This window comes from Mercurialis annua, linkage group LG1-X (genome assembly GCF_937616625.2).
Source record: "Mercurialis annua linkage group LG1-X, ddMerAnnu1.2, whole genome shotgun sequence".
NCBI classification, from domain to species: domain Eukaryota; kingdom Viridiplantae; phylum Streptophyta; class Magnoliopsida; order Malpighiales; family Euphorbiaceae; genus Mercurialis; species Mercurialis annua.
In genome coordinates, this window is record NC_065570.1 from 23,380,179 (window position 1) to 23,390,615 (window position 10,437).

Consider the following 10,437-nt stretch of genomic DNA (forward strand, 5'->3'; position numbering starts at 1 on the left):
AGAGCCACCTGAAATGGGGCTCTACTGTCAAGCACATCGTAAAAAAGACGGCTCATGGATTGACCCACAAGCTGCAGATAAATACGTAAGTTCTTTTTTTATATATATAGTTATCTAAACACAATTTTATAAAGTGTTATTAAAGCATATTTCTATATATTCTTAGGAACAAATGGAAGCTATTCGCTCAAAAGCACTCGAGGAAGGCGTTGCAGTTGATGGGAGCAAAATTCTACAAAAGGTTTTGGATATACCGAAGTCTGGTTATGCTCGTGGACTCGGATATGGAGTCAAACGGATAACAGCTAAAGAATCAGAGTTTGAATCTCGTTTACAAGCTGAGAAGTTTGAGACTGAAAAGCAAGTTAAAGAACTAAATGACCAAATTCAAAATCAACAGGTAAAAATTGACAACATTTTTCAATCATATAGCAAACTCAAACATCTTGTTCAACAAATGTTGAATGCAAAGGATGATGAGGAAATATCTATTGAAGGCGACGAAACATGTATTGATGGCTGCGAAAAATCTCTTGATGACGAACCATCTAATGATTGGTATGTGACGACTTAATTAAATATATTTTTTAATTCGTTATATTTTAAATTTTTTTTATAATTTCAAAATTATTCACTTAATTATGTCAGTTTGAAAATAAAAATGTATATAATAAACGTATTTTCGTTCTTGCAGATGGGAATTGTTGGAATGAAAGAAGATGGACGTCTCCTATATAAAAAGTTAGGCTTAATTTAGTTTCTTTTCTTTATAGCAAATAGTTTACATGTTTGCATACGATAGGTTATTTTAGTATTATTAAAGACTTATTCATTGATAATTTTATGTAATATTTGAATTGATTTTGTTATTTATTCATTGATTTTAGCAACAAATTACCGTATTCAATTATTTTAGTATCGATAAAAATGAAAATAATAACTTGTTTTGACAAATTAATTTTGTTGCAGCTAACTAATTATAATGACAATTAATTTCGTCACGTTATGATAAATTACTTCTTGTGATAAATTAAATTTTTCACCGTTAACAACTTATAATGACAATTAATTTCGTCACGTTATGATATATTACTTGTTGCGATAAATTAAATTTGTCACCGTTAACAAATTATAATGACAATTAATTTCGTCACATTATGATAAATTATTTTTGTCACAGCTAACTAATTAATTTTGTCACGTTATGATACTTACTTGTTGTGATAAATTAAATTTGTCACCGTTGACAAATTATAATGACAATTAATTTCGTCACGTTATGATAAATTACTTACTTTGATAAATTAAATTTGTCACCGTCGACAAATTATAATGACAATTAATTTCGTCACTTTATCATTAAATTACGTGTTGTGATAAATTAAATTTATCACAACTAACTAATTATAATGACAATTAATTTCGTCACGTTATGTTAAATTACTTCTTGAAATAAATTAAATTTATCACAACTAACTAATTATAATGACAATTAATCTCGTCACATTATGTTAAATTAAATTTATCACAGCTAATTAGTTATTATGACAATTAATTTCGTTACTTTATGATAGATTACTTATGATAAATATTTTTTTGTCACTTGACAATCTTTTTGTGACTAATAACTCGGCGTATGTAGTGACAAATGTATATTAATTGTGATAAATATGGTTTTGTCACCATATAATCTTTTTGTCACTAATAACTCGGTGTATGTAGTGACAAATTTATATGAATTGTGATAAATATTTTTTTGTCACGTTATTAAGGTTTTGTCACTAGAAGTCGATGTATATTACGACAAATTTTGACAACATTGGATTACTTGTGATATACATTTTCGTCACAATAAATATGAATGTGACAAAACAATTTTATCACAATAGAAAATTTATGGTGACAAACTATAAAATGGACTTATTTTGACTTGTTTGTTGTGACCCACATAATTTGTCACAAAAAGTAGTCACAATAACGTTGTTATGACAAAGTTTGGGCTTAACGTGATAAATTTTGTTCGTCCCAACAAGTCAAATTTTTTGTAGTGATTTCACCTTTAGCAATATAAGACAAACGTTACGAAACACTACTAAAAAACTGTGTTTTACCGACGGATTTCATATCCTTCGCTAAATTATCATTTTAAATTGGCGGGAGTGTTCCCGCCAACATTAGTGACGGAAAATCCGTCGCTAAAGTTGGCGGGAATACTCTCGCCAATTATTTTTGATGGATTTAGCGACGGATTTCATATCCGTCGCTAAATCAGTTTTGGCGACGGATTTAAATCCGTCTCTAATTACCGACCGATTTAAATCCGTCGCTAACTTTAAAAAAAAATTAAATCGTAAAAATAAATTTTTTATCAAAAAGTTATTTAGGAAAATAATTATTAAAGAAAAAATAATAATTATTTTTTTAATTAAATATAATATTATTTAAATATAACATAATTATTTATAAAATATATTAAAAACATTGTTATTTATTTATTCATTAATAATTATTTAAATTAACTATTAATTATAAAAAATAATTATCTTAAAATATGGGAGGAAGTATTTGTTATTTTTTAATTACATTTAAATATAAATATACATATATACATAACAAGAAGCTGAGCTGGTTCAGGTGGAGCTACGCGCGGGAAAACTTCAAAGTTAAAGAGCAATGAGTGGGAGCAATGGGAAGGATGCATGACCTATTGGGAAGTTTGTAAAAATTGCGAGTGGGTGATGGAGCCAACGGATGGGTAATGGAGGGCGTCGGGCGACGGGTGGGCGACGGAGGGTGACGGGTGTGTGACCGATTAAATAATAATAATTTATTTTTACGATTTATTTTTTTTTATTTTTTTTCAATTAGCGACGGATTTAAATCCGTTGGTAATTAGCGACGAAATTAAATCCGTCGCTAAAATCCGTCGGCAATTTCTGAAAAATCCGTCGCCAAATTTTTTGGTCCGTCGCCAAAAATTAGCGACGAGGATTCTGCCGACGGATTGAATCTGTCTGCAAATCCGTCGGGAAACGTTTTCCCGACGGATTTCATGCTTTTAACGACGGAAAAATCCGTCGCTAAAAGCCAGCATTTTAGTAGTGAAACAAATCCAAACGTTTCACCTTATTAGCGATTTAAGCCAAACATTTCACCTTTTTAGCGATTTAAACCAATCGTTTACTCACGTTACGAAAAAAATCCAAACGTTTCACCTTTTTAGCGATTTAACCCAAATATTTACAAACGTTGCGAAACAAATCCAAACGTTTTACCTTTTTAGCGATTTAAGCCAAACGTTTACAAACGTTAGGAAACTAATCCAAACGTTTAAAAAGTTATGAAACCCTTTTTAGCAATTCATGCCAAACGTTTACAAATGTTACAAAAAAATCCAAACGTTTCACCTTTTTAGCGATTTAAGCCAAACGTTTACAAATGTTACGAAACAAATCCAGATGTTTCACCTTTTTAGCGATTTAAGCCAAACCTTTACAAACGTTACGAAACAAATCCAAACGTTTCATCTTTTTAGCGATTTAAGCCAAACGTTTACAAACGTTACGAAACAAATCCAAACGTTTCACCTTTTTAACGACTTAAGCCAAACGTTTACAAATGTTACGAAACGAAACCAAACGTTTAAAACATTATGAAACAAATCCAAACATTTCACATTTTTAGCGATTTAAGTTAAACGTTTACAAACGTTACGAAACAAAGCCAAGCGTTTCACCTTTTTAGCAATTTAAACCAAACATTTACAAACATTACAAAACAAATCCAAGCGTTTCACCTTTTTAGCAATTTAAGCCAAACGTTTACAAACGCTACGAAACAAATCCAAGCGTTTCACCTTTTTAGCAATTTGAGCCAAACATTTACAAATGTTACGAAACAAATCCAAGCGTTTCACCTTTTTAGCAATTTGAGCCAAACGTTTACAAACGTTCCAAAACAAATCCAAGCGTTTCCCATTTCAGCGATATAAGCCAAATGTTTACTAATGTTTCACATTTTTTGGAATTTAAGCCAAGCGTTTACAAATGTTACAAAAAAAATCCAAGCATTTCACCTTTTTAGCAATTTAAGCCAAACGTTTACAAACGTTATGAATCAAATCCAAACGTTTTCCCATTTCAGCGATTTAAGTGAAACGTTTAAAACGTTACGAAACAAATCCAAACATTTCACATTTTTAGCGATTTATGCCAAAAGTTTACAAATGTTACGAAAGAAATCCAAACATTTCACCTTTTAGCGATTGAAGTCAAATGTTTACACACGTTACGAAACAAATCCAAACGTTTCACATTTTTAGCGATTTAAGCCAAACGTTTCAAACGTGACGAAACAAATAAAAACGTTTCACCTTTTTAGCGAATTAAGCAGACGTTTACAAACGTCACGAAACAAATCCAAACATTTCGCCTTTTTGGCAATTTAAGCCAAACGTATACAAACGTCACGAAACAAATCCAAGTGTTTCTCCTTTTTAGCAATTGAAGCCAAATGTTTACAAACGTTACGAAACAAATCCAAACGTTTCATCTTTTTAGCGATTTAAGCCAAATGTTTACAAACGATAAGAAACAAATCCAAATGTTTCACCTTTTTAGCGATTTAAGCCAAATATTTACAAATGTTATGAAACAAATCCAAACGTTTCACCTTTTTAGCCATTTAAGCCAAACGTTTACAAACGTTACGAAACAAATCCAAGCATTTCACCTTTTTAGCGATTTGTGCCCAACGTTTACAAATGTTACGAAACAAATCCAAACGTTTCAACTTTTAGCGATTGAAGTCAAACGTTTACAAACGTTACGAAACAAATCCAAACCTTTCACCTTTTTAGCGATTTAAGCCAAACTTTTCAAACGTCACGAAACAAATCCAAACGTTTCGCCTTTTTAGCAATTAAAGCCAAACGTTTACAAATGTCACAAAACAAATCCAAGAGTTTTGCCATTTTATCAATTTAAGCCAAACATTTACAAACGTTAAGAAACAAATCCAAACGTTTCATCTTTTTAGCGATTTAAGCCAAACATTTATAAACGTTACGAAACAAATCCAAACGTTTCACCTTTTTAACGATTTAAGCCAAACGTTTAAAAAGTTATGAAACAAATCCAAACGTTTCACATTTTTAGCGATTTAAGCCAAACGTTTACAAACGTTACGAAACAAAACCAAGCGTTTCACCTTTTTAGCAATTTAAATCAAACATTTACAAACATTACAAAACAAATCCAAGCGTTTCACCTTGTTAGCCATTTAAGCCAAACGTTTACAAATGCTACGAAACAAATCCAAGCGTTTCACCTTTTTAGCAATTTAAGCCAAACGTTTACAAACGTTACGAAACAAATCCAAACGTATCACCTTTTTAGTGATTTAACCCAAATACTTACAAACGTTACGAAACAAATCCGAACGTTTCACCTTTTTAGCTATTTAAGCCAAACATTTACAAAGGTTATGAAACAAATCCAAATGTTTCACCTTTTTAGCAATTTGAGCCAAACGTTTACAAACGTTCCAAAACAAATCCAAGCGTTTCACCTTTTTAGCAATTGAAGCCAAACGTTTACAAACGCTACGAAACATGTAATACCCCGTAAAATTAAAGGATTAAATTATTCCACGTAAGGAATAATTTATAGGACCGGGAAAACGTAAATTAAATTTAAGGATAAATTTAATTTGTAGTATATCCAGAAATATAAAATGGCTATAGAAGTTAAAATATAAAATTTGGATAATTATATTTTAACTAACGGGAATTAAAAAATGCTTATAAATTAAAATAGGATAATTTATAAGTCCCGTGTGAATATTGTTGGAGTCAATATTCACGAAATATTTTTAGAAAGTTACCCCTAAAATTTGGAGATAGAAATTTTATTAAGTGGGTCTAATTTAGCCCTAATAAATCTTTAATGATTTATTAAAGATAAAATATAAGTCCCGTGAGAATAAAAATTATGTTTTTATTCTAATTACGAATTATGAGATTCGTGATTAAAATTCATAAAATATGGAGTTCATTATCCGTTTTAGTTACGGACGAGTATTTAAAAATTTGTGTTAAAGTAACGCGTGAATACCTAAGGACTAGTTTGGACTTTAACCAAACTATATAATGAAACAATTCTGATGAATTGTTTCATTTGAAACAGAAAACCAAAACATTAGGTTTTGGAGTTCAGAGAACGGCGATTGCGACGGCGACGGTAGGTTCAACGATTTCGATCCGATTTCTCGTTTCTAACTCAAATTTCTTCGGTAATCTATTATTAGTCAAAGTTATAACAGTTATTTTGAATTTGGATATATAGAAAATGGATTATATTCGAATATATAACGGTTACCGTATCGAATCGAACGTATACGTAATAATTTTACGTTTCGATAGCGGAAATGGATGAATTGGTGTTTGTATATGCGTTTTGGATCGAAAAATGGGTGTAGCTCGACGAAAATTGGCTCGGGAACGGAGTTCCCGCGGCTGTGCGCACGCACAGCCCGACTGTGCGAGCGCACAGTCACCTGTGCGGACGCACAGGGACAGTGTGCGGGCGCACAGTTTCCTGTGCAGGCGCACAGGGCCTCGCGCCAGCGCGCGTTTCCGACGTGCTTTAACATCGGGTTTCGAACCGACGAGTTTTGAACGGTACGGTCAATAAGGACTAAAAAGAACTTGGACATTTAAGGAGTTCGATTAATTAAAACTTAGAGACGTTTTAATTAGATTCTCTATTAATCAAAGTGATTAATAGTTAGAGGACTATGAGTTGAGATTAAGAATGAGTATAGACTAGATATGTTATATATCTAGTAATGTCAATATAGTTTATTCTTTAGAGTTAGAAATCATATTTCAATTGTGTTTAACAATTGTTTTCTAACTAGATCCGACGAGCAAGCAAGCTACCGGACCAGGAGAGTAGAGGGTGATCGAGAACTGTTTTGTGGATAACGGTTTTGTGAGTTCGCATATTTACTTTTTAATATTGATGCCAAAACATTTATAACTAAAAACGTGTTTGAAATTGCATTGCATAGAGTCAATTTGAAACCAATATGTAGATCCACTGGAACGTGCTATCTATTGGGCAACAATAGAACTGTGTGATCACCGGTATTAATAAATCATTGCATTGCATACTAGTTGGGTTCTTTGGCCAGATGCTTGCAAAGCGGCCTAGACCTAACAGGTTATCATGGGGAGCCAGTAATTCAGTTTACGGCCCAGCAAACCTTACACGGAGATAAGATGAATGTGATAACATGAGTTCACATTTCATCTTGTGTTAAACGAGAAAGCATGTACTGTGTTATTAACCACAGTTAACCAAATGGGGTTTCTCTTAGGGTTTCATTTGGATCGGTTATTTGGCTGCACAAAGTGTGTTTACATGCGATTTCTGCTTTTATTAATATGCTTGAGTAACTATGTGAATTCACTCATATTTGACCCCCGTTGATTTCCCTTTTCACATGTAAATGATATTTTGATGTGACAAAACTTCCAATTCTTTCTCCGGAAGTTGAAACTAAATAAAGGTCACTCTAGAGCTGCAGAGTAGTTCCAGCTCCGAAGAGTAGTTCATTTGTAAATGCTTAAACTCTGATATGAAACTACTGTCAGTATCATTTTGGGACAAAAGCATGTTTCATACAAAAGGGCTTTTGCCAGTTGTTTATATGAAACCTGGTTTTGATAAAAGCTTTGTGATTAATTATTTGGCATGCTTAAACCGGTTATCTAATGTGACATCTGGTTTGTACCGCTGGCATTATTTTCGGACAGGGTTGTGTCAAGATGTGTGCAGTGTACACGTATTACCCTGAGTCCAGAAATGCAATTGCATGGTTTTGATTACACATTTATCTGAAGGTTTTCAAATACTTGCGAAAAAAGATTGAGACCTTTTATGTTTTCAAAACGCGAAAAGTTTTTACTGTTTTTCCTAGGCTTGCTACGGGTTTCGGAACAACCATTCCCATTCCCTAGTGCCGGTCTCGGCACGAGTTTCTAGGTGGAAATCGGGTTGTGACAAAGTTGGTATCAGAGCAAAGGGTGCTAGGTAACTCGGTGGAGCTGGGCTCACGAGACCTGCCCAATTCTAGGGAACTCTCACTCATGATCAGTGTGACGAAGTGAGGCTCTCCGCCCTTGAGCGTATTTTATACGTGCTCTGATAGGTACATATGGATGTCACCCTATGGGATAGGAATGAGTCCATATCGGCTAGGGCCGCAACTGACAAAGTTGGTATCAGAGCAATGTTGTAGAACTGGAATGTCTACAGTAACATTGCCGATACTCGAGTAATAGAGTCTAAGGAACTACTGTAGCAATAGGATTTGAGTCATGTCCTTGATATGTCATCATTTAATTGTGAAATATTCAGCTTTTCCTTTAAGTTGTGAATTTAGAGTGAGTTTGATATAAGTTATATATTGTGAAACGCATAAGCACGTGAGGTGCGACCATAGAGATGGTTATATGCGTTTATGTTAGATTTATATTTGTTACTCTTCGTTTGATTGAAGTGTGGTTTGATTTGGTTAGGATGGCTGACCAAAGACAAACTCGCGGTCGAGCTGCGATGATACGAGATGCACCTGAAGAGGCTCATGATGAGTCGTCTGTGCATATAGGGCAACATGAACCGGCCAACGTAGCAGGTAGAGGCCGTGGGCGTGGTAGACCTAGAGGTAGAGCTAGAGGTCAAGCTGTGGAGGAACAAGAACCAGTTCAGGCTCCTGGGATGCCACAACAACCTAACGCGCCAGGCTTTGACTTTAATCAGTTCTTAGCTGGAGTTGCAGCTATGCAGGCTAACCAAGTGGAGAATCAGGCTATGCATAGGGAGCAACTATTGCAACAACAGCAGCGGGTTGGTGCAAATGTCGATAGAGACAGTGTTTTGGCTTATATGCGGCTCAAACCAACAGAATTTGATGGTTCAGGCGATGCATTAGATTTTCTTGAGGAAGTTGAGCGTAATGCTAGACTTTTGCAGGCTGACGAGAGACAGTCAATCTTGTTAGTTGAAATGTCAATGAAAGGACCAGCAAAAGATTGGTTTCGACATATAATTCAACCTACGATGAATCAAATGACCTGGGCAGAGTTTGTTAATCGGTATAGAGAATTTTATCTGCCATTTTCTGTGACCGAGAGTTATCGAGATCAATTGTTGAATTTGAGAAGAGGAAATAGGTCAGTGCCAGAATATGTGACGGAGTTCACTAGGTTGGGAAGATTTGCACCTGATTTGATGGCTGATCCAGCAAGGGCGAATACGAGTTTTATCAAGGGTTTAGGACCCCAGTTTATTAGCCTTATTTCTGACGTGAACCAAGATTTGATCCAACTGAAAGACAGTGCACGTCAGATGGAGACTTCGTTAGTACAGTTTGGCAGGATTGTAAATTCTACTGCACCAATGTCAAAAAGGAGTGATCAAGTTGGTGCGACAGCCAATACACAAATGTGGTTTAATCCAAGTGGTTTTACTGGACCGCGACGTAAAAAATTTAAAGGGAAGAGTAATAAGCGTTTCAATACCCCTGGAGCTAGATCAAGTGGACGTAGCTCAGGAAGTTCTGGAGTTTTAACTCCATATTGCCAGAATTGTCGGAGGAGGCATTATGGAGTGTGTAATCTTGCTCCAGGAGCGTGCTTTGTTTGTGGCCAACCAGGCCATTATGCAAGACAGTGTCCGATGTCAGGAGCACAAGGGTCTGCTGCCAGTGTTGCTCAACCTTTTCAGCAGCAGCGGAGACCTATGTTTCCGGCGGCATCTGGGCAAGGTCAAACTGGTAGTACATTTACTAGTCAGAGAGGAAGAGGTTTTGGTAATAATCGAGGTGGAGGAAGAAATGGTGGAGGAAGAGGTACTGGTCAGAACTCTCAAGCGGAGGGGAGTCAAGCTAGGGTGTTCGCACTAAACCAACAAGAGGCTCAAGCCTCTAATGCAGTTGTGCAAGGTATTTTTACTATAGCCTCTATGGATGCTTTAGTATTATTTGATCCGGGTGCGACACATTCGTTTGTTTCACCAAGTTTTGCGATCAAGATGGGAAAGCAACCCGCTTACTTGCAGAGTCCATTATCAGTAGCCACGCCAATGGGTGAAAGTATGGATACGGACATAGTTTATTCGTCTTGTTCTGTGAATGTTCAAGGACGAGAGTTGCTTGCCGATCTAATTTTGCTAGAAGTACTAGCATTTGATGTTATATTAGGCATGGATTGGTTAGCTCGACATTAAGCGAGTGTGCATTGTCGCGAGAAGTTAGTGACATTCAATACCCCTGGAATTCAGACTGTTTCAATTCAAAGTGAAAAATTGAAATCCACTGCTAGCATAATCTCAGCTATGAAAGCTCAACGAATGATGAGAAAAGGATGTCAAG

At 35.1% G+C, this 10,437-nt stretch overlaps 1 long non-coding RNA gene across 1 annotated transcript; it reads left to right on the top strand.

Annotated features, from left to right (window-relative positions):
- The first annotated feature begins 468 nt into the window (after window positions 1-468).
- LOC130015709 (uncharacterized) lies at window positions 469-839 on the top strand. The gene is made up of 2 exons (XR_008791038.1): window positions 469-558; window positions 695-839. It is a non-coding gene; the product is annotated as an uncharacterized LOC130015709 (long non-coding RNA).
- Window positions 840-10,437: the final 9,598 nt, after the last annotated feature.